A 25,678-nucleotide genomic window follows, 5' to 3' on the forward strand; every position below is an offset into this window, starting at 1 on the left:
ATTCTTCTCAAGGTCCAGAGTCAAATTGACCACAACACAATAATCTTGGGTGACTTTAACACACCTCTGTCACCACTGGATAGATATTCCAAACAAAAGTTGAATAAACAAACTATAGAACTCAATAATACAATCAATAACTTAGACTTAACTAACACATATAGAATATTTCAACCTGCATCAAGTGAATACACTTTCTTAGCAGCACATGGATCCTTCTCTAAAATAGACCATATAATATGCCACAAAGAAACTCTTAGCAAATACAAGAAAAGTAGAGACACTGAAAAACCAGCCTCTATCTCAGAGCAAAGCCTGTCCAAGAAAGGGACATAACCTTTGTCCTTAGAAAAACCCACAGAGCACTCCTAAGCACATTCCCACCCTGCTAAGTTATTTATCTACAAATAACAGGAGAGATCTGCTGCCCCAGGTGTTCCTGACTCAGTCAGGCTAGGTGGAGACCCATAGCAACCCCCCTAGCAGCCACCAATCAGCATGAGACAGGGAAATAACCTGGGATGCCAGATGACCCTCCCAGTTTATGGTGGTTGATAACATGTTGGGAAACCATGTAGTTTAGCACGTACACCCCTCTTCGCTTAAACCAATCAGTTCAAACGAATACTGACCAATCACCCCTACCCAACTTGTTCCCACCAGTGAATGTGCTAATCATGTTTTAGAGTTGTTATTTGAGTTTCCCGCAGTGTATGATGATTTGCTATGATGTATGTGAAGTACCTGCCCTCTCCAAAGAATGTATAAAAATGCTGCAAACCCTGCACTCGGGGCCTCTCAGCATCACCAGTTTCTGTGTGTGCACACGAACCGAGCTAGCTCGCAATAAACACCTCTTTGCTGCTTACATCAATCTTGGGTCTCTGGTGGTCTTTGGGGGTCCTGAATTCGAGCACAACACACTACCATGTATTTTATCAGATCATAATGGGATGAAATTGGAAATCAATGACAAAATAAAAAATATAAATTTCTTCAACACCTAGAGAATAAACAATATGTTACTGAATGAACAATGGATTGCAGAAGATATCAAGAAGGAGATTAAAAAATTCTTAGAGGTAAATGAGAACACAGACACAAAATATCGAAATCTCTGGGACACTAGGAAAGAAGTATTAAGAGGAAAGTTCATTTGTATGGAGTTCATTTTTAAAAGAAGAAAAAGTCAACAAATAAATGACATCATATCACATCTCAAAGCCCTAGAAAAAAGAAGAACAAATCAGCATCAAAAGCAGTAGAAGGCAAGAAATAATTAAAATTAGAGCTGAAATCAATAAAATCGAAACAAAAGAAACAACTGAAAAAATTGACAGAACAAAAAGTTGGTTCTTTGAAAAAATAAATAAAATTGACACAGCCTTAGCTACAATAACAAAGAGAAGGAGAGAGAACACTCAAATTACCAGCATAAGTGATGAAAAACGTAATATCACAACAGACACTATAGAAATACAAAGGATAATTAGAAATTATTTTGAAAACTTATACTCCAATAAAATAGAAGACATTGAAGACACTGACAAATTTCTTAAGTCATACAATTTGGCCAGATTGAATCAGGAAGACATACACAATTTAAACAAACCAATATCAAGTGATGATTCTATACCTAGAAGACGCCATCAGAAGCTTACCAACTAAGAAAAGCCCAGGACTGGATGGTTACACAGTCGAGTTTTACAAGACCTTTAAAGAAGGACTAATACCAACACTCTACAATTTATTTCAGGAAAGAGAAAAAGAGGTAGCACTTCCAAACTCATTCTATGAGGCCAATATCACCCAGATCCCCCAAACCAGGCAAAGATACATCAAAGAAAGAAAACTTTAGACCAATATCTCTAATGAACATAGATGCAAAAATTCTCAATAAAATTCTGGCAAATCAAATACAAAGATATATCAAAAAGACCTGGCACCATGATCAAGTGGGATTCAACACAGGGATGCAAGGTTGGTTCAACATATGAAAATCAATAAATGTAATTCATCACATCAATAGACTCAAAAATAAGAATCATATGATCATCTCAATAAATGCAAAAAAAGCATTTGACAAAATACAGCACCTATACATGTTCGAAACACTGGAAAAGCTAGAGATAACAGGAACATATCTCAACATATCTCAAAAGGCTATCTACACTATACCTCAGGCCAACATCATTCTAAATGGAGAAAAATTAAAGACATTCCCTCTAAAAACTGGAATAAGACAGGGATGCCCCCTTTCACCACTTTTATTCAACATAGTTCTTGAAACACTTTCCAGAGCAATTAGACAGACAAAAGAAATTAAAAGGATATGTATAGGAAAATAAGAATTTAAATTAGCACTATTTGCTGACGATATGATTCTATACCTAGAAGACCCCAAAAGCTCCACCAGAAAACTTCTAGAACTAGTAAATGAATTCAGCAAAGTAGCAGGATATAAAATCAACACCAATAAATCAAAGGCATTTCTGTATATCAGTGACAAATCCTGTTAGAAGGTAATGAAGAAAACTACCCCATTTATAATAACCTCAAAAAAAATAATTGGGAATCAACTTAATAAAATAGATGAAAGATCTACATAATGAAAACTACAGAACTCTAAAGAAAGAAATCAAAGAAGACCTTAGAAGATGGAAAGATCTACTTTGCTCTTGGATAAGCAGAATTAATATTATCAAAATGACCATACTACCAAAATCACTATACAGATTTAATGCAATTCCGATCAAAATCCTAATGGCATTTCTTATAGAAATAGATAAAGCAATCATGAAATTCATCTGAAAAAAATAAGAGACCCAGAATAGCTAAAGTCATCCTTAGCAGGAAGAGTGAAGCAGGCACCAAACCTTAAACTATACTACAGATAAAGAGTAACAAAAACAGCATAGTATTGGCACCAAAACAGACTGGTAGACCAATAGTACAGAATAGAAGACACAGAGACTAACCCACAAAATTACAATTATCTTACATTAGACAAAGATACCAAAAACATGCATTGGTGAAAAGATAGCATCTTCAATAAATGGTGTTGGGAAAACTGGAAATCCATATGCAACAAAATGCAACTAACCCCTATCTCTCACCATGCACAAAACTCAACTCAAAGTGGATCAAGGACCTAGGAATTAAACCAGAGACTCTGCGTCTCATAGAAGAAAAAACAGGCCCTAATCTTCATCATGTGGGATTAGGCCCCAACTTCCTTAATAAGACTCCTATAGCACAAGTATTAAAACCAAGAATCAATAAATGGGATGGATTCAAACTAAAAAGTTTCTTCTCAGAAAAAGAAACAATCTGTGAGGTGAACAGAGAACCTACATCCTGGGAGCAAATTTTTACCCCTCACACATCAGATAGAGCACTAATCTCTAGTGTATATAAAGAACTCAAAAAGCTAAACACCAAAACAACAAATAACCCAACCAACAAATGGGCCAAGGACCTGAACAGATACTTCTCAGAAGAGGCTATACAATCAATCAACAAATATATGAAAAAAATGTTCATCATCTCTAGCAATTAGAGAAATGCAAATCAAAACTACTCTAAGATATCATCTCACTCCAGTCAGAATGGCAGCTATTATGAAGGCAAACAACAATAAGCATTGGCAAGAATGTGGGGAAAAAGGTACACTGATACATTGCTGGTGGGACTGCAAATTGGTACAGCCAATATGGGAAGCAGTATGGAGATTCCTTGGAAATCTGGGAATGGAACCATCGTTTGACCCAGCTATCCCTCTCCTCATTTTATACCCAAAAGACTTAAAAACAGCATACTACAGGGACACAGCCACATCCATGCTTATAGTAGCACAATTCACAATAGCTAAACTGTGGAAGCAACCTAGATGCCCTTCAGTAGATTAATGAATTAAAAAAATGTGGTGTATATATACACAATGGAATTTTATTCAGCAATAAAAGAGAATAGAATCATGACTTTTGCAGGTAAATAGATGGCCTTGGAGAAGATAATGGTAAGAGAAGTTAGCCAATTCGAAAAAAAACAAATGTTTTTTTCTGATATAAGAAGACTGATTCATAGTGGGGTAGGGAGGGGCGCATGGGAGGAATAGATGAACTCTAGATGGGAGGGGAAGGGAGGGGACAGGGGGTTAACAAGAATGATGGAATGTGATGGATCCAAAGTACATGTATGAAGACATGAATTGGTGTCTACATACTTTATATACAATCAGAGATGAAAAACTGTGTTGTATACATGTAATAAGAATTGTAATGCATTCTGCTGTCATTTATTTTTTTAAACTCAATTTAAAAATTTAAAAAGAAAAATAAAAAAGAAAATATTATATATATATATATATATATATATATATATATGAGAAACATTACTCAGCTTTAAAGGAGAATGAAATATGGCATTTGCAGATAAATGGTTATTTATATCCCAGTTACATCAAGTCTAATCGAGTGTTATTAACTATGCAAACATATTTCAGGGACAAGTACTCTGCCATCTTATGGGCTTTCCATTCTCTAAAGCCTCAGAGTTCTCTGCTGACCCTCTGCATTCAGCAGGAGGAAGATGAAAGAAAGAACATGAAGGATCTGATAGGAGGTTTCTTTATAGGCCAATCTTAGAAGTGACTATATTTCCTGCCCACATTTCCTGGTCTTGGGCCACACTTAAGGGAATGGGCACAGGAAGCTATGAAAACATCTAAGTGCCAGGGAGAGAAGGGAAGGCTGGAGTGAACAATTAGAAAATATTTGCCACAACATTCTAATGTCCTAATTTATCCCAATAAGGAAAATGTTTGACATGACAACTCCTTATCATTAAAGGATCATCCCAGTGATGTGCTGGAACTTCTTAGCACCCATGGATGACAGCTGTCCTTAATTTTAGAATTACATAAGGGAATATTTATGGATAAAATAATATAATATCAGAGGTTAGCTTCAAAGTTATAATGGGGTTTGGGAGCAGCAATCTTACTATCTAATTATCAGAAGCATAAACAAATAGTACATTAATGAGTCCAAACAACACTCATATCTGCAATCCCTTGCTTATGCAGTCCCTCCCTTACCTATCTTGAAAATTCTACTTATTCACAAAAATCCCCTATAAATAATGCTTCCTCCACTTTCTTCCCTAATCCTATGTAGAGAAGCAGAAATAGTGGAAATATTGTTTTTATATTTCCCTAGCTGTCCTTCTCTTCATATTCTGTGTATTTTCATACTTGTGCTGTCCATAAAATTCCAAGGTATCCAACTCCAGGCATGCAGAATACCTTTGCAAACAGATAAAATAGGTAGGAATAAGACTTCTTAATGCACTGACTTAAAAAAAAAAGAACAAGGGAAAGCTGGGTACAGTGGAGCACAACTTGAGACAGGAGGGTTTCAAGTTCAAAGCCAACGTCAGCAATTTAATGAGATCCTAAGAAATTTAGAGACCCTTTGTCAAAACAAAAAATAAAAAAGCACTGGGGAAGCAGTTCAGTGGTTAAGCACCCCTAGGTTTAATACCTGGTACCCTCCCCAACAAAAAACAGTTGTGGGGAGGCTTCACCATGTCTTTATCAGTTCCACCACTGAAAAACAATTTGGCGGTATATTAAATATTTAAACATAAAGTACTCAAACAAATCACGATATGCACTTGAAGAGCAGCATTAACTATAATAGTCAAAGATGGCAACAGCCCAAATGTCTATCAACAGATTGATGGATAAACAGACAGATGAACACTTTAAAAGATCAGAGAAGTAACATCTTCTAGGGCTCTTCAGTATGTTGTATGAAAGAGTATTATTACTTTGTGTTTGCCATATTGCCATGTTTTATCTTTGTTTTTCCCTAAAGATTGTCTCTGTTCTTGAATTTTACATTGGCAAACATTATTTGAATATAAGAAAATCATAAGTATTCAAAAGTTGAGACCTCTGTAAGAAAAATGCTGCTAAAGATCAAATGAATAAAGTCTTTAAATAGTCAATTAATAGTCATTATGTTTGATAGAGGGTCACCTGACTCCATGTTGTCTTCCAGAGAGCAGCTCCTCATATTCCTCCCTTCCGGTCATCAAGTTGGATCTAGCCTTTTCTTCTTACTTTGGAAAGGACAACAAATCTTTATAACATTACCTTTTATATCTAAACTTTATTTTTTAGCTTACAAAGTTTTACTATTCATACAAAATTATAGAAAGAACAACAAATCTTCATATTACATTTCATACATAAACTTATTTTGTTCAACTAAGTTTTATTACTTATATAAAATTGCTTAAATTGTTCAACTGGTATGTTTTTCTGTGAAAATTATGTGCTTTGAATTAAAATGGAACAAATCATAACTTTTCCATTAAAATACATGGAAATCATTTCTTCATTTCCAGTTTTGTACCTAATGGCAAAGTTTTGGGGAATGAATTAGTCACAAAGTAATGGCTAGGTGTCTTGGTTTCTCCCACTAGACTATAAACTCCATGCCTGACTTACAGTTGGCACCTGTAGAGTTCTTGAATAAAATAAAATTTTAAAGAATTAGTTAAAAGTAACAAGTTCAGTTACTTAGCTCTTAGCTTCTTATGGAAATAAGTAAAGATTGTAAGACTAAAGGCAAAAAAAAATTGTGCATAAGCAAGCATACTTTTGTTAGTAAAGTTGTTTCCTCTGGGAGAATGGTTTAATTATTCTAAAACCATTCTACCTATATGCCAGTTTTGAATAATAGATGGTGGATTACTCTGTGTTCAACCAGTGATGACTCTCTTTTTATCTGTAGAAGGAGATACCATCTTGGTAGTATATCAATCAAATACTGAAAGGAAATAGATGGTACATCCAGAAAGTGCTTCTTGGGCAGAGTTTACTTAAAGGGCTATTTAGAGGGATGAGGTCAGGACTGCAGAAAAGAATGAGAAAGAGAAACATTGAGAGGCTAGCAATTGCAAGTGTTTGTAACCCTGAAAGTATAAGGGAATTCCAGATAGACCTGTGTCTATAGTTAAGGCTATAGAAGAGGGCCACTGACAGAAACAGTGCCTTCATTAGAGGAACACAGCCACTACTAACCCCTGGCCAGGATAGAAGTTGGCCGCAGAGAAAATACTCCAGATCTCCTCCTAGATCTAACCTCTTGCCAATGCTCTCAACGGCCAAATGCAAGTAAAAGTCAGAGAGCAAGGAAGTAGTCTAGTTGATGAATTCCAGATAGATCAAGAACCCAGGTATAGAGAAATATGGAAAAGGATGGAACACAGATCTAGTTGGATAACTGGAGAGTTTTTAAGCACACAGAGCAGTTGGAACAAAAAACTTAGTTAACCATACCAAAGACCAGTCTCATTTTTTCTAAATACTTAGCCCTATTTTATCTTTGTGTCTGGATGAATATAGGCTTTCAAGAGGTGTTTTTATGTTGAGTGGTCATGATTGTATATACGGTTAACTATATAATATATAATTGTATGATATGGAAGGTCAAAGGAAATTTCTACCCACTACATTTTTCCCCTGACAGATTCTGAATATCATTCTATATTTTAATTTCTTAAGGTATTAACAAAAAGGCAAATATTTTTCAAGATCTTGATAAACAGAACAGAATCTAAGCTTTTATAAAAACCTTTCAAACCTGTTTGAACTTTTATTTGCCATAAAGATCTAACACAACTTTCCTTTTTTTTTTTTTTGTCCCCAACCCTTGCTTTTGCCTAGGGATAGAATGAAGTAAACAGAGTTGAACTCAAACTTTTCTCTTTTGGTAAAGACTGGAGACATTGATCAGGTTTCTAATATATCCAAATTGTCTCACAGCCTAAGTTTGGTCTCCAAAGAGTTGAAGTTGAATTCTGTTCAGAATTTAAACTGAATCACCACTTGTTTTTAACCAAAGTTGTTTTTAAGTTCATCCATTGCCCTTTAAACACTAACTCTAAGGGAGAGTTTGAATTTCAAAAGTAACAACTGCACTGTCTGTGGGAAGCCAGACTGTGGTCCTCCTCTCCCAGGTTGGCTAGCCTTTCAGTTTTCTCCTTCCCTTCCAAGAAAGAAGACATTTTTTAATTGTATAAAATAATCCCCATCTCTTCTCACTTGAAGACCTACCTTTCCACATGTGTTTACCTGCTTGTTTTATTTCTCTAATCAACCAGATAAGAGTAATGGTCACTGTATATTCAAATGGATGGGTATATTATCACACTCCTAAGGATGTTTTCTCTTAAATGTAGAATTCTTCTGCTGTTTGTTCTTAAAATTGAATGAAATTCTAGTCATTTATTGATTCCATTTTTTCACTAAAAAAAATAGGAATCAAACTACCCTACCTGTATGAAACTAAATATTAGAGTAACTAGCAGCCATATCACCCTGTTCGGGGTTTTTTAAAGGGAAAACAAAAAGGAATCCATGAGTCATTCAAAATTTTGTAAAAAATATAAATGATCTAAAAATATTCATAAGGCTGTGTGGCATTATTGCAGTAATATCAACTCCAGTCTATCACGTCACCAGTTAACAGTGGAACCAGAGGCAATTAATGCTCAGAGGTTAAATGATTAGAAATAAAAGCTATAACTTAATCAGAAGATTAACCTATTTGATGGAATACTAATTTTAATGGATTCCTGGGTGGTAGGCAGGTGGGACATGGCTGGAGGAAGTAGGTCACTAGGGTTGTGCCCTTCGGGATTATTAATCTCTGGCTTATTTCTCTTTCCTTCTCTCCCTCTCCCCCTCACCATGCCCTTTCACCATGATGTTCTGCCTTATCTCAGGCCCAGAATAATGGAGTATACTGACCAAAGACTAAACTTCTGAAACTGTGAACCTAAAATCAACTTTTCCTCCTCTAAGTTGTTATTGTCATGTATTTTGGTCATAGTGACAAAAAGCTGATGGACATACAACCCACCTTTTCTTAATCTTTCCATATTTTTATTGGTATATTAAAATGATACATAATAATGATATTTATTTTTACTTATTCATACATGCACATGATATAGCAACAAACTTTGGTCAATATCATTCCCTGATATTTCTCCTTTCCCTCCCCTCTTCTCTCACAAAGGTCTCTTTCCTCTATTAGTTTCCCTTATATTTTCATGAGAACCCAACCTCCTACCTTTCTTTTCCTTTTTCCTCTCTAGCTTCCACATACAAGATAAAACATTGACTTGACTTTCTGAATCTGGCTTACTTCATTTTAATAACTTAGAGCTCTCAAGTGCCATTCATTTTCCTGCAAATGACAATTGCATTCTTCTTTATAACTCCATTGTGTATGCTTACCACATTTTCTTTATCCATTCATCTTTTGATAGACACCTAGGATAGTTCCATTTGTCAACTGTGAATTATGTTGCTATAAACATGGGTATGCATGTGTCACTATAATATGCTGATTTTAATTCTTTAGGATAAATACGAAGGAGTGGAATACCTGGGTCATATGGTGGTTGCAATCCTAGTCTTTTGAGAAAACTCCATACTGATTTCCATAGTGGTTGCATTAATTTACAACTCCAACAATAGTGTAAAAGTGTTCCTTTTTCCCCACAACATCTCCAGCATTTACTATTGTTTGTATTCTTGATGACTGGCATTCTAACTGGAGTGAGAGAAAATCTGTGCAGTTTTGATTTGTATTTTCCTAATTGCTAAAGATGTTGAACATTTTTTTTCATAAATTTGTTAGCCATTTTTATGTATTCTTTTGAGAAGTGTCTGTTTAGTTCATTTCCCTATTTATTGATTCAATTATTTTTTGATGGCAAGTTTTTTGAGTTACTTATATATTCTGAATATTTGCCTTCCATTAGAAGAATAGATAGCAAAGATTTTCTACCATTCTATAGGTTCTCTCTTCATATTTTTAATTGCTTCCTTTACTGTGTAGTTTTTTTTAAATTTTATGTATTTACTAATTCTTGGTATTATTTCCTGAACTTTAGGAAGTTATTGCCTGAACCTATATATTGGAGTGTTAACCCTTCATTTATTTCAAGGAGTTTCCAAGTCTCTGGTCTAATTCCTAGATATTTGATCCATTTTAAATTAGTTAACTTTTGTGCAGTGAGAAATACGGATCTAGTTTCATTCTTCTATATATGGATAACTAGTTTCCCCAGAACTATTTGTTGAAAATGTTGTCTTTTCTCCAACATGTTTTTGGCACATTTTTCAAGGAACAGATAACTATATTTGTGTGCGTCTACACTTCGGTCTTCTATCCTGTTCAGTTTGTCTATATGTCTATTTTTTTAAAGGGGGAGGAGGGAGGGAGGGAGGAGAGAGAGAGAATCTTTTAATATTTATTTTTCAGTTTTCAGTGGACACAACATCTTTATTTATTTTTATGTGGCGCTGAGGATCAAACCCAGCGCCCCACGCATGCCAGGTGAGCGAGTTACCGCTTGAGCCACATCCCCAGCCCTATATATCTATTTTTATGCCAGTATGATCTCTGTAGTATAATTTGAGGTTAAATATTGTGATGCTACCAGCATTACTTTTTTGGCTTATACAATTGCTTTGGCTATTCTGGGTTTTTTACTCTTTCACATGAATTTTAGGTCTGTTTCTCCCAGTTCTGTGAAGAATGTCATTGGTGTATTGATGGTGATTGTATTAAATCTGTATATTGCTTTTGGTAATAAGGCCATTTTAACTATATTACTTCTATCTATCCAAGAACAAGGATGTCTTTCCATACTCTACTTTCTTCTTTAATTTCTTCATCAGTGTTCTATAATTTTCATTGTAGAGATCTTTTACCTCCTTGACAACCCACTTAATCTCTAAGAGTCATACATTTTTCAGTTGAAATACAAGAACAATTCATGATTTACAGATATATATGAGAATCAGATGAAATTATGTATGTGGAAGTAATTCATATAGTGCACATGAGCATGCTATATAAATGTAAAGGGCAATAGATCAAGCCTATGCCTAGCTACTCCCCCATCTTTAATCTCTAGAAAGAGCACAGAAGTATTTCAACCTAGTGCATGGTACCCCATTAATATATATAAATATTATATGTCTATAAATATTAAATCCATTAAAAAAGAAAGCTCAGAGATGCTTTATAAAATTCATAAATTCATAACTGTTCTAGAAAACAAGAAGTTTTAATAAGCTACAAGTAAATAGGATGATTAGAATAAAAACATAATAATAAATATCTTTTTAAAAGTTCTCAGGTTATTAACATTTATATGGTTAGAACTGTTTATCATCCTACCTTCAACTCAGTTTGACAGGAGCTGTACTCTACCCAGGTAAAATCAAGAATACAGGGTACCTCTTCTAGATCCTAGTCTAGAGCTATAGTTATCCTAAAGAGAAGCATGCTGCCAGTATTTCTAATCTGTTCTACCTCTGATAACTATCAGAGGCTCTGATAACTATGAAGAAGCTCCATTTCCACAAGTGCAGATAAGAAATCTATGGCTTTCTTCTCCCACCCAAACGCCATTTGTATGGTGGAAACTCTATCCCAAATGCAATAATGGACCCTAATTGTTGTTGCCCCACCTCAATTGTAGAGAAGAGATTGCATAGTAAGACAGGTGAACCAAAAAGACCAGAGACTATCAACTGACATATCCCTCAGCTTATAGAGATGGTAAAGACACACCAATAAAAGAAGTGAGCCACTGTTCCCACCAACAACTCAGAAGAGTGGGACAAATATTCATCTGCAAGGGAGAGGCAGATCATCAGATCAGAATACTCTATATCTGTGATTAAAGGAATTGATGTTACCTGGAAAAGAATATAGAAAGAAAGTGCTATTTAAAAGATGGAGATTTTGGTGGTAAACAATTGAGAAAAGACTCATATCTCCATGGCAACAACAAAATAAAACAGTTGATCACTTTGTTTAATCAAGAAAAACAGGATTGAAAGGCAGCTAAGAAGAAAGCTGTTGTGGGGCCAATGTTGTGACTCAGTGGTAGAGCGCTTGCCTAGCATGTGTGAGGCATTGGGTTCGATCCCCGGCACCACATACAAAATAAACAAATAAAATAACAGTATTGTGTCCATCTATAGCTAAAAAAAAATTAAAAAGAAAGAAAGAAAGCTCTTGTGATAACAGCATACTTCAAAGACTCCCTTCCAGGACCACACCTGCAAAGGGGCCAGAATTTGCTTGGAGACCAATTTGTGCCCAAGGGTTTGTCAAAAACAATAGAGCAATTATCTAGAAATTAGGGGAGCATTATAGCTGGGTGTGATGTCTACAGATGTAGAATATCTAGAAACCTTAGAGAAAGAAAGAGTAAAAGATAGCCTTGTGAAAACCACCATCAACTCAGGGGAGAATGATTAAACATGCATGTGTCCAAGACTATGCTCTCTGATGAGCATTATCTGGGGGTGCAAATTATTATGAAAATAGACTACACTGAAATAATCCACCCAAGATACTGAACAAAATTAAATTGAGTTAAAAACAAGTCAAGGCCCAGTGGGGGCAGGGGTACAGAAATTGGCTTCTAGAGTTACTACAAAATATTACCAATATTACCTAGACAGTTCAGAATTAGCAGTAGCTTTTGTAAATATGTTCAAAGAAGTAATTGAAGATATCCTAAAAGAAGTAAAATAAGGTATGATATGAAAATGTCTCAAAGGACACAGCAATACAAAGAAAGAAAAGACTTTTAAAAAGGAAATTTGGTAGTGGAAAAATGTAAAACTAAAATAAGAAATTCCCTAGAAATTTGTGCCACACAAAAATGTCACCAGTGTACTTGAAGGAAACAGACTGAATGATTATGCAATCTGAAGAAAAAAAAGATGAAGAAACATGAAGATAATCTCAAAGAAATATGGAGCATCATTAAGTGGACCAGTATATTTGTAATGAGAGTACCAGAAAGAGAGGAGAGTGAAAAGGAAAAAGAAAAATATTCAGAGAAATGATGGTTAAAGTGGGAAAGATGTTGGTTTCGAAGAATCCACAGTGTTGTAGCAGCTCCTAAGAATGAATAAAATTACTTTTGCATTGGCAAGCTGAAGTAGGGAAACCAGGGCAGGGAGGGAACCGGGAGGCAATTCAGTGAGTCAGTATCCAGGAAAAAAACCAGAAATATTGGTTTCTAGAGTAGAAATAAAATTAATAAAGACAACAGATGGTAACAGTGTCAGGCATGTTCTGGCTTAGTGAGAGAGGAAAAGCACTCCTCCAACAAGATATCCTCCCATTGAACTGAAGAAAGATGATAATCAGAATTCCTGTATTGGATCAGAAAATAAACTTAGAAAATCTGGGGTGTGGAAGAAAGTCCTGGTGCTCTCCAGTTGTAGAGAAAACTAGTAATTTCAACAGGGTATTAGAATCTCCTTGGAAGAAGAGGTTAATGTTGGGGGGAATGGAACCAAAAACTTGAAGGGACTTCCCATCAGACTTCCCAAGTGAGCAGACTTGGAATTACTGAAGCTTACCTCTGTTTCACAGAAATCACTTCTTTCTTTTTTTCTTCATTTATCCCCCCACCCCCCGCACTTGGTATATTTCCTTTATGAATATCTAAACCCAAACAGCCATTTAGGCTTTACTTTTCACTACATTGGTGGATTCCCTTACTGAGAGCTACTCCAAGTATTGAAGAAAGATTGTAATCCTGCTGGGATTCAGCAGAGTGAAGAACAAGAATATTTTCATTTCAAATTGACAGTCTTATTGGTGGGATAAAGAGTGTGGCTGACAGGGCCTGGGAAACTGGAGCTGAACAGAGTCTGATAGAAAGTCCCATCTTCTCCAAACCCAGAAATGGCTAGAAAACAGACTGATGCTTCCACATACCTTTCCATAGGACTTGAATAGAAATTCTTAGAACCGGAGTTGCAATTCAAGCCAGATACATCTACAGACAACGCAGGTGACAGAGCTTGTCAGACATACTCTCACTCCCAAACTCAACAACAAAGTCATTAAGAGAGTGAAAAGCAATTTATCCCCATCCCCTCTAGCAGAGATGGCCAGAAAAAGAAAAAGTCTAAATCTTCATACAGACTCACCTAATGAATTGGCCAATTGGGGCAGAGCAGAAACTCCGTAAAAGGAGTTTCTATTTGCTCTATTCCAAAATCTTAAATTAAAAGTAATCTGAACCTCAGGGCTGGTGTTGTGGCTCAGCAGTAGAGTGCTCGCCTTGCACATGCAAGGTCCTGGGTTCAAACCTCAGCACCACATAAAATAAATAAATAAAATAAAAGTATTGTGTCCATCCATCACTAAAGAAAAAAGTTATCTGAAACTCTATTGGATAAGATGCACTGACTGATTGATAATAACTAATATACTATGTCTCCTATATACAATTTAACTTCAGCTTCCTTGTGGGCACCTACTTCACTCTTCTCATTTTAACCTCTGTCTCCCATCCCTCTTTCCATCTTTATTCTTTTCTCTATATATTTTCATCCCATCTTAAAATGCAGTTGGAAGCATATTCCATATTACTTCTCCCCCACATTCCTCCTGGGTTAATAGAGCTTAAGAGATCATTAGTAATTACATTCAAAGTATGTTGTGATATATGGTTTACTTTCAAATTACCTCTGTTACTTGTAACATTCTGTCCTTTCAAAGAGGCACTGGAAGTTTAAAATTAATAGTTAAATATAAGTGAGCCTATGTATTGAAGTTAATATTTAGTGTGATCACAGGACTAATTATAAAGAGATAACTATTTGCCAAAGGACCCCAACATAAAAGAAGAGGAAGAATCCATCTCAACAGATGTGCAAATCTTGGACCTCTGAAGACATGGGGAAATAGTCCAACAAGATACCCTCCAGAACTTACAAGCCCCACCCCCAATAAAGGAACCTATAAAATGAGAAGATAAAATTACAGAGAAAGATTACAAAAACTTGATTATTAAATTGATTAATGAACTAAAAGAAGATCTCAGGAACAAATTAAGAGAGAAAATGCAAGAGGTAAAAGATCATTTCAATAACAAGATAGAGATTCTGAAAAGAACCAAGCAAAACTCCTAGAAATGAAAGACATAGTAAAACAAATAAAAATTAATTTGAAAGTCTCACCAACAGAATAAGATTACATAGAAAACAGAACTCCAGACTTCACAGACATGGTAAGATAACTTGAACACTTAATAACAAATAAAGAAACAAATAAAGAAAAAGAGAGATACAAGAATAATGATAATCATAAACTTTTCAGTGAAGTAAGAGAAAAAAATTTCCTTAGAACGATATGGATATCCATGTACAAAATTCATAAAGAATCCCAAATAAAAGATAATAAAATAATCTCTCCAAGACACATCATAATCAAAATGCCTAACATAGAGACTAAAAATAGAATATTAAAAGACTCAAGAAAAAACATCAGGTCACATATAGGGGTAAACCAATAAGAATTAATTCTAAACTTCTCAGATTTAAAATATAGGAGGGCTTAGAATGATATAATCCAAGCTCTAAAAGAAAATAATTGCCAACCAAAATTTTTATGTCCAGGAAAGATATTCTTCAGAACCAAAGAAAAAAATAAAAACTTCCTAAGATAAGAATAAAATTAAACTACCATTACAGAAAATACTAAATGGCACACTACATGTAGAACTTAAAAACAAACCCCAGAGCTTGCAAACGGATGATGCTCAGGAGAAGAGTAGTTAAGTAGTTAAGTAAATATAGATACTAGAGAATTAAGATCAAATTAAATATAAAAAACAAACCAAAATAGCAGGAGATAAAGAACATCTCTCCATAATAACTCAGAATGTAAATGGTCTCAACTCTCCAATTAAAAGACACAGACTGATAGATTGGATTAAAAATCAAGATCAAATTATGTTTGTTTAAAGACCCTTATAGGCAAAGACATCCACAGGCACAAAGTAAAAGGATGGAAAAAGATATTCCATGCAAATTGAGTCTGAAAACAAGCAGAAGTAGCTATTCTCACATCAAACAAAGCAGATTTCAAGCAAAAATAATCAGAAGAGAAAAATAATGTCACTTCATACTAGTAAAAGGGAACAATTACAAAATAATGTCACTTCATACTAGTAAAGGGAACAATTACAAAATAAATGTAAGAATGGCAGATATTTATACTCCAAATGTTGGTGTACTTAGTTATATAAAACAAACTCTCTGGACATATAGATTCAGATAGACTCCAATACATTACAGTGTAATTTAAACATATCTCTATCACCAATATAAAGGTCTTCAACATAAAATCAACAAAGATACTTTGTACCTAAAAATTACTATAAGATGAACCTGAGACATATTTATCTAAAAATAGCTAAATCACTTTCTTCACAACTATTTATTGAACATTTTCCAAAACAGACCATATTTCACCAATTCTTACCAAATACAAAAAAAAATCAATATAACCTAGAAATAATTATAACCAAGGAGGTGAAAGACCCGTAAAATGAAAACTATAGAACACTGAAGAAAAAAATTAAAGAACTTAGAAGATGGAAAGACCACCAATGTTCTTCAATAGGCAAAATTAATTAATTTTGTCAAAATGGCCATATTGCAAAAATAAAAGACATACAGCAATGTCCATCAAAATATCAATGACTTTCTTCACAGAACTAGAAAAAAAAACAGTACTAAAATTCACATGGAAAAATAAAAGACACAGAATATTCAGAGTAATAAAGGCAATGCTGGAGGCATCACAACACACTATCTCAAATTATACTACAGAGATACAGTAACAAAAACAGCATAGTATTGGCATAAAGAGAGACATATATACCAATGGAACAGAATAGAAGACTCAGACAAATCCACATAGATGAAGGCATCTGATCCTTGACAAATATCTGATAATGGAATAAAATTAGAAATCTACAGCAAGAAAAATTATAAGATGCACACAAACCCATAAGTATTGAAAGATATATTTTTGAATGAGAAATGGATCATGAAAGAAATGAGGGAAGAAATTAAAAATTCCTACAATCAAATGAGAATAGTGATACCATGTACATAAATCTCTGGGACACTATGAAGACAGTTCTAAGAGGAAAGTATACAGCATTAAGTGTCTACAAAAGAAAGGAAAGAAAGGGGAAAATAGAAGGAATGAAGGAAGGAACGAAGGAAGGAAGGAAGGAAGGAAGGAAGGAAGGAAGGAAGGAAGGAAGGAAGGAAGGAAGGAAGGAAAGACAGAGGGAGGGAGGGAAGGAAGGAAAAGAAAAGAAAGAAATCCAATAAACTGTTTAAGGTACATCTTAAGGCCCTAAAAAAGCAGGAACGTATTAATTCCAAAGCAAATAGAACAAATGAAATAATTAAGATCAGAGCCAACATTAATGAAACATAATTAAAAATACAAAAAAATCAGTGTAAAGAAAAATTTGGTTCTTTGAAAAGATAAACAAGATTAACAAACCCTTAGCCAAAGTAATTAAAAGAGAGAGAAGACTAAAATCAAAAAAGATGAAGGAAAGAGATATCACAGACAATTCTGAAATTTCTGAAATCCAAAGGATCATTGGGATCTATTTATATTCCAATGAATTTGAAAATCTAGAAAATACTGACAAATTTCTAGACAAATATGACTTACTCAAATTGAGCCAATAGGATATAGAAAACCTAAACAGAACAATATCAAATAATGTCTTTAAAGCAGTAATAAAAAGCCTTCTAACAAAAAAAGCCCAGAATCAGATGAATTCTCAGCTGTATGCTACCAGTCCTTTAAAAAAGACCTAATACCAATGCTCCTCAAATTATTCCATGAAATATAAAAAAGGAGGGAACATTCCTAAATTTATTCTATGAAGCCAATATCATCCAATACCAAAAGAAGATAAGAACAACATCAAGGAAACAAAATTACAGACAATGTCCCTTATGAACACAGACGCAAAAATTTTTGAAAGCAATCTGCATTCAAAAACACAAGTTCGTAACCCACTTGAATCAAATGTATGAAATATGATATGTCAAGAACTATGTAATGCTTTGAACAACCAATAATAAAAATTAAAAAAGAAGATTATACATCATGATCAAGAATACAAGTAATAATATTTGCTCATGAGGATGTGAGAGGAAAGGTAGACTTACACATTATCAGTGGGGCTGCAAATTAGTACAACTTTGGAAAGCAATATAGAGATCCTCAAAGACTAGAAAAGAATCACTGTAGGACCCATTTATCTCACCTCTTGGTATTTATCCAAAATAAAAATAAAAGCAGCATATTGTAGTGATATATGCATACCAATGTTTACAGCAGCACAATTCACAATAGTCAAATTATGGAGTTAGCCTAGTTGTTTGTCAACAAATGAATGAATAAAGAAAATGTGGTGTATACACAAAATGGAGTTTTACGCAGTTTTAAAGAAGAATGAAAATGTGTCATTGACTGTAAATGGATGGAACTGGAGTACATCATACTAAGTAATATAAAACTGACTTAGAAAGTCAAGGGTTGCATGTGTTCTCACATATGTAGAAACTAGAGAGAAAAGGGAAATAAAAAAGGAACCTCAAAAAAAGAAGAGAAACTAACAAAGTAAAAGGACTGAGGTTGAGAGTGAGAGTCTAGTGAAGGGTATAGGGAAGTAATGGAGAATGAGAGCTACCAAATTATGCTATTTGTCCATGTACAAATATACCAAAATGAATTACACTTTTATGCATAATTACATATAATAAACTAACTTAAAAACAATAATAATAATAGAAGGGAGACCAGTAGAATAGAATAGAGCAAGGGGTTAGGGGAGGGAGACGGAAGGAAAAGGCACATACTAGGGGATGAGACTGATTAATTATGTGCCTATGTGAATGTGGCATAATGAATTGCATTATTATGTACAATTATAATGTACCAACTTAAAAAACATTTCAAATTAGGAAGTATTATGTGAATAAAAAATATACTATTAACTTTATATATGCTAAAATGAATAATTTAAATGAGTCATGTCACATTTTAAAATTAAATTAAACAGCATTATAAAATGATTCTTCTTTAATAAAATATTTGAAACAGAAAGGACATGATGACTAAAAATTTTCCATATTTAATTAAAAATCTTAATGTTCAAAAAGTTCAACAATCTCTAAATAGAATAAATACAAAAAGAACCATGTCCATATACATTATAATCAAAATATTGGAAGACAAAGAGAAAACCTTGAAAGCAGCAAGAAAGAAAAAACTGATCACATAGTAGTAAATTGTATTACTATTAACAGTTGAGTTCTCATTAGAAACAGTGGATACAAGAAGACAGTGACATAATATGTTTAAAGTGCTGAAACAAAACTGTCAACTAAAAATTTAATATCGAATGAACTTATCTTTCAAAGATGAAGGTGAACTAGAGACATTCCAAGAAACATGAAAAACTGAGATAATTGGTTACCAGCAAAAGCTGATGTAGAAGAAATCCTAAAGAAAGGTTTTCAAAGTATAATTACCTGATAGCAGACAATAATTAAAATCTACATGAAGAAATAAATCATGCTGGTAAATAAATTATGAGGAAAATTTTATAAGAGTAAAGTTGCATATTTCTTCTTTCCTCTAATTTAAAAGTAACTGTTTGAAACAATATGTATATAATTACACTGTTGTGACTGTAATATATAGAAATGTAACATGCTTGACAATAAGAGTATAAAGGAGTAGAACGAAAGCAAAGGAGTTGGAGTAAAGCAATGACATCAGAGACATGAATCCATCGGATCCATTGAAGGTAACTAGTAGTAGTGAAAAATAAGGCTAATACAACAAATTATAAACATGCATTTGCACTCCTTTCTTCTCACCTCTTTTAAAGATATAAAATAATTCCATAAAGTAATAATTGTAATAATGTGGTGTTAAGTATTTAGTATAGAAACATAGTTAGGATAGAATTAATAGCACAAGAATGGTAAGGGAACAGAGTACTAAGATAGGAACATTTGTACATCAAATTGAAATTAAGTTGGCATAAATTTTAAGAAGATACTGAGTAGATATTTATATCTATGTACTGCAAGTCTTAGAGCAACAAAAAAATCATTAAAAAACAATATAATGTGGTAAATATTAGTTTAGAAATTTTTAATTCCAAAAAAAAGAAATCTGTGAGTGACAGTGGAACCAAAAGGACATGTGACATGTAGAATATAAACAGTAAATAGCAGATGTAAATGTAACTATGTCAATATCAACAGTAAACATAATTGAATCAAAAGACAGCAAGCATCTTCTCCATGTCTTCACATGGCCTTCTCCCTATGCATATCTCTGGGTCCCAGTTTCCCAAGGTACAAGACCTATGGGATTAGGGACCACCCTAATGACCTCTTTCAATTTGATTATTTCTATAAATACCCCATCTCCAAAAAGATCACACTTTAAGGGACTAGAGTTTAAGAATTCAACATATTTGGGGGTAGGAGGATATAATTCAATGAACAACTGGTGCCTTTCGTTATTATTCTATCTAAATATTACCATAAAATGGGAAAATTGCTGTTTGAAGTCAGGTCAAAATAGGTAACTGTGATATGAGAAAAGAATACAGAGATCTGAGATGTCTGCATAAGAACAGCAATTTCCTCTCCTCTTTCATAATTTCCCTTTTTTCCACAAAATACTCTGCTTGAGACACCACAAAACCAAGAAAGTCCAGTGTAGATGAGAGTCCCTGCCCAAAGCAGAACTTAGGGCACTTCTCTTGAGTCATCTTGGTAAAGGCTGGCCCTAATTCTATTTGTATATGGCTCAACCTCAAACACCAGCTATAGATGAGTACTTTAATTTAGGCCAGTGAGTGGCATTTGTGGTCATCCTCCCCTGGAGAAACCTAAAACTACAGTTTCTGGCAAACAGACAGCTACAAGTATGTCTTTACTTAAAGGTTTTCCTTAGGAAGAGTGAATGACTTCTTTCATAGGAGAAAGGGCATTTAAAAGTTCTAGGCAATCCTAATATATAGAGAAAACCAAAGTTATATGTCATACCGTAAGTTTATGAATATGTCTGTCTATTGTGACAATCTCTTAGTCATACAATCATAGAGAATTAAAATGTTGATCCTTAGACAAAGCACCCACCACTGTGAAAGGAAAATGGCAAAATCCTGGTGCTATTGATGATAAATAGCCTCCTTCTCTATAAACGAGCTGAGAAATCCAGGGTAAAAGCTGCAAATTCATGCAATGAATTCAGACAGATTTAAATTTCACATCTGCCCTGGTGGTCAACATATGAGCTGTCTGTATTCAGGGTAAAGGCTTTTTTTTCCTTCTTTTTTTTGGCAAGAATACTGACTGTTGAATTATTTGCCTTGCATATTTTTAATACTTGAACCAGTTTATATAGAATATCTTTAAACAGATATGCATTTATTTATCTTCAGAGAAAGAAGTACTCACTTGACCAGATAAAAGAGTAGAGGACAGCTTCTCTTTCAACCCCTCCCAGTTGTTAGTGAAGATTATGAAGATTTTCTTTATCCTGTTTTCAATTCATTGGTAGAATAAGAAAATGTATACAAACCTCTCCCAAACTGGAACCTCTCAATGTGAATGTTTCTGGAAACTGCTTTGCTGTACAGACTCCAAACTACAAAATCAGTTTCCCAGAAGGTGTTCCTCTTATATGTTATTCAGCACATGGTGTGCATGACTGGAAAGAAAACAAAATTTGGATTTACAGAGGCTCAGATTCAAATCAAAAGGCATCATTTATCAGTTGCACCCTTAGACAAATTCTTTCACCTGTCTGATCCAGTTTTTTTTATTTCTAAAATAAGATGACTACTATCCATATTTGGGGAAATAACAACAACTACAAAACCCCAAGAGCTGTGGTGTGGAAGGAGAGAAAATGCTATTCTTAAGACAGCTGGAGAGTAGGTAGTGTGGGCATTCTGCTGCTCTGAGGGAAATTTTGTCTAGGAGGTAAAATGGCAGTATTCAAAGCTAGAGGAAGGAAAGTACCTTTTACTGAGCATCTCTATGTACTAGGAATATGGTAGGCATACTTGCATAATGGAACTCATTTGATTCTCACATAAACCCTACTGTAGGGATACAATTCTATTGTTTAGAGCCTAAGTAAAGTTAAATAATCCAAAGACATAGAATTTATAAGATGTGGAACCAGGAATTAAAATTCCATTTGGCTAACTTCAAAGACTGTGTTTTTTTAAATATCAAACTGCATTAAATGATAATATCAATAAAAATAAAATCTTGACTCTCAAGTGTTCAAAGGGAGGCTGGACCTATGTTCCTAAAACCTGGTTTCTGTGGGTCAGTCTTCTTTCACCCAGACCCCACTTTTCTCCTTCGTTTGCCCTACTGCACATTTGGCTGCTATTCATCAAGTGATCCTAACTCTGTGCTTCTTGACCCTTGCCTTTGCAATCTCCTGTCTGCAGTTTTGAGTAATCCTTTTGCCTACATGGTCTCTTCATTCCCATTTGAACTCTTCTGTTGTAAAGTCTTGATCCTTTCAAGTTACCTTTGAAAAACGAAGGCAACAAGAAAAGGTTTTGACCCAGAAAAGGGGCTTTACATCTTGCTCACTCTTATTCCTCTCTGAGACCATTGCACTTTCAGGAGATCTTATTTGAGTATCCAAGCTGGCTTAGGGACCTCCTTACTTGTTCCTTAATCCTCCTGGCCTGACCCTGTTATGGCTCTTAGCAAACTCTGTTAGATTCCACTCATTGACGTGACTGTCCCCTCCTCCAGAGTATAAGGCTTGAGGGAGAGTACTATTGCTGGCTCCCTAGCTTTTTATGCTGCACTTCACATATCAAATAATAAGCACTTGTTGAATAAACAACTTGCTTTTTGTGCAGCATTAAACAACCTACTGCTTGGTACTGAATGCTCATTTTTAGATCAGCTGCATGGGTGTCACTTACATACCATCACACCAATGGACAGTTACTTAAGCTTAAGAAACAACACCATTATATCCATAAGGATTTATTACCACAGTTCCCTAACTTGATAACAAGTGAAGTTATTTTAAAATGGAATTTGGCTTCGTGGCATGGTGATGTATGCCTGCAATCCCAGCAATTCAAGAGGCTGAGGCAGGAAGATCACAGGTTCAAAACCAGCCTTAGCATCTTAGCAAAGCTCTAGGTAACTTTATCAAGACGTAAGTGCCCTGGGGTTCAATCCCTAGTACCAGAAAAAAAAGAAGAAGAATAGTAAAAGACACATAAAATGGCTTTTGGTGATCATATAAAATTAATAATCAAAATATGAAGAATATTTCATAAATTGCAACACTTCAGAAGTTAAAAGCTGAGTTCAAAGCTCTCATCCAAAATTTTTATGTTAGCTTTTTTGCATGAAGCAAACACCTGGTTTGATTATGAGAGTGTCCTTAGTTTAATTTGCAGAAATGTCCAATTTGTTATCACTTACTTCCTTCCCTCTATTCTTTTTTTAAACCACTACCTATCTTAGATATTCTCCAAGTAATAGATGCAACATTATCCAAAGTTTATTCAAACTTATCTGAACCTTTCGGGGCTAGAAATTAGGTGGGAACTGTTTTTTTCATGAGATTTCTAGTGCTTTTTGGCTTTGAAGAGCTGGAAATGCAACAAGAATAGCTTTTCTTGCGGTATTTTGGTTTCTACTCCCAACCAAAACCAGGAAGTGCAGAGATGCACAAAAATTAAAAGAAAGGGGGAAAAGTTAACTCAACTTTTTGAACTTCAAACATGATTTAGGTTCAATTTCAGTTTAAGGCAAAGGTTCAACTAAGATCTTGTTTTATCCAAACCACTTGGCCTTTCCATTGAAATAACTGGTCAGCTTACATATGGAATTCTTCTCTAATGTAAGGAGAAAGGGAATTACTTTCATCATTATGTCAAGAGGATATTCTATAGCATTATTGCTGTGATTATAGTTTGCAGGACATGACAGTAGTAAAAGTGAAAGAGGCCTATGAATTAAAATACTGTATTTTTCAGGACAAAATACAAAGATGTTTGATTGGTTAGCTACATATCCTAATATATAAAATATATATTGCATTATATATATATTGCATTATCTATATTGCATAATATGTATTATGCAATATATATAATGTAGGGGTAGGAGGACATAATTCAACGAACAATTGGTGCCTTTCATTATTATTCTATCTAAATATTACCATGAAATGGGAAAATCACTGTTTGAAGTCAGGTTAAAATAGATAATTGTGATATGAGAAAAGAATACAGAGATCTGAGACGTCTGCATAATAACAGCAATTTCCTCTCCTAACTCTTTCACAATTTCCCTTCTTTCCACAAAATACTCTGCTTGAGACACCACAAAACCAAGAAATTCCAGTGTAGATGAGAGTGTCTAATATATAATAATATATATATTAGACACACACACACACAATATGACTCTAATGAGATGAATTTGGTCCAGTCTGAATTTGCCAATTTGTTCTTTGGGAACATCAAAATAAAAGACAGATTACTCTGCTAACACTATTGTTAAGAGCCAAAAGTTTGCTGCTTCATTGATCTGATTGGTTAATGAGTAGATCAGGAAGATGAGGAGAATTTTACCTATACCATGAAGGAGGGCAAATGAGATTTTAAAAGCAACTGATAAAACCATCAGGATAATGAGTTTTCAAATTCTTAACATTCTATTCTACGTTTTGAGACAAAAGGTGAGCACCAAATTCTATCCATATACAGCCAAGATCAGAAAAAGAGTAGGAATTTATGGATGGTAGAAAAGCCAAGTTTTATATAAACTGTGAGTGAACACAAACAAGATTCCAATATTCAGGAATAATTGGTAGCCTGAGAAGAGTTTTCAGGCTAGATTTATTAGCTGTTCTATAACTGGAGAATAACTTGACTACAGGAACCTATTTGCCTAACAAACGCCAAAGGAAATAAATGGAGCTATTTTTCTCTTAGCCTGTGTCTACACAAAAAAGAAGCTAGCCAAACAACAAGCAAAGTGAGTCCATTCAGTTAAAGAATGTCCATCAAACCTGTTGCTTGGTTCTGAATGCTCATTTCTTCAACCAGGTGCATGGTTGTCACTTAGACACTATCACACCAAAACATCTACACATTATGGATTTTTAAATATAATAAACCATGTAAAATTTGAATCTTGAGTTTTAATACTTGGTAAAAGGATGCAAATAAGAATGATTGTATCAGTTATCCAACAAATATTAGCTTCTCAGTATAAAAGCCCACTGAATTTATTTTGTTCTTTACATTTCGCATACTTCAACTTTGGTTTTAGTCCCAAAATATTGAAGTGCTAGATATTTATGCATGTTTTGGTATTAATATTTTAGTTTTTATGTCTTCAAGTGGGGGATCCCTTTGAACATTATTTTGTAACATATGTAATAACTTGTTTGAAATACAACTTTTTTTGTATCTCAAAATATTTGACTGGATAGCTATGGAGTTTATTTTTACCAACTATTGCCAACATTTTCAGTGTAGCTGCTGATAAAATTTTAGTTATGTTCTGAGATATTTCTTATGATTTAATATATGAGAATATTTCAATAATCTTTGATGTACTAAAAATGTAAGGTAGATTATTAGCATCTATGATCATGTTTTTTAGTATATTATAATAATATACTAAATT

General features: G+C 34.2%; 1 long non-coding RNA gene across 2 annotated transcripts in view; it reads right to left on the reverse strand.

The window, feature by feature from the left end:
• Positions 1-25,678, reverse strand: part of LOC120888331 (uncharacterized) — a 78,326-nt gene that overhangs the window by 37,914 nt on the left and 14,734 nt on the right. Inside the window, exons 4-5 of one of the 2 annotated variants that reach the window (XR_013423002.1) lie at positions 21,567-21,695; positions 6,044-6,126 (exon numbers count right to left, since the gene is read on the reverse strand). This is a non-coding gene — a long non-coding RNA (uncharacterized LOC120888331). The remainder of the gene's footprint in view (positions 1-6,043; positions 6,127-21,566; positions 21,696-25,678) is intronic. The other variant, XR_013423003.1, reaches the window with a different exon arrangement.

The sequence above is a fragment of the Ictidomys tridecemlineatus genome, chromosome 6 (assembly GCF_052094955.1).
Source record: "Ictidomys tridecemlineatus isolate mIctTri1 chromosome 6, mIctTri1.hap1, whole genome shotgun sequence".
Taxonomy (NCBI): domain Eukaryota; kingdom Metazoa; phylum Chordata; class Mammalia; order Rodentia; family Sciuridae; genus Ictidomys; species Ictidomys tridecemlineatus.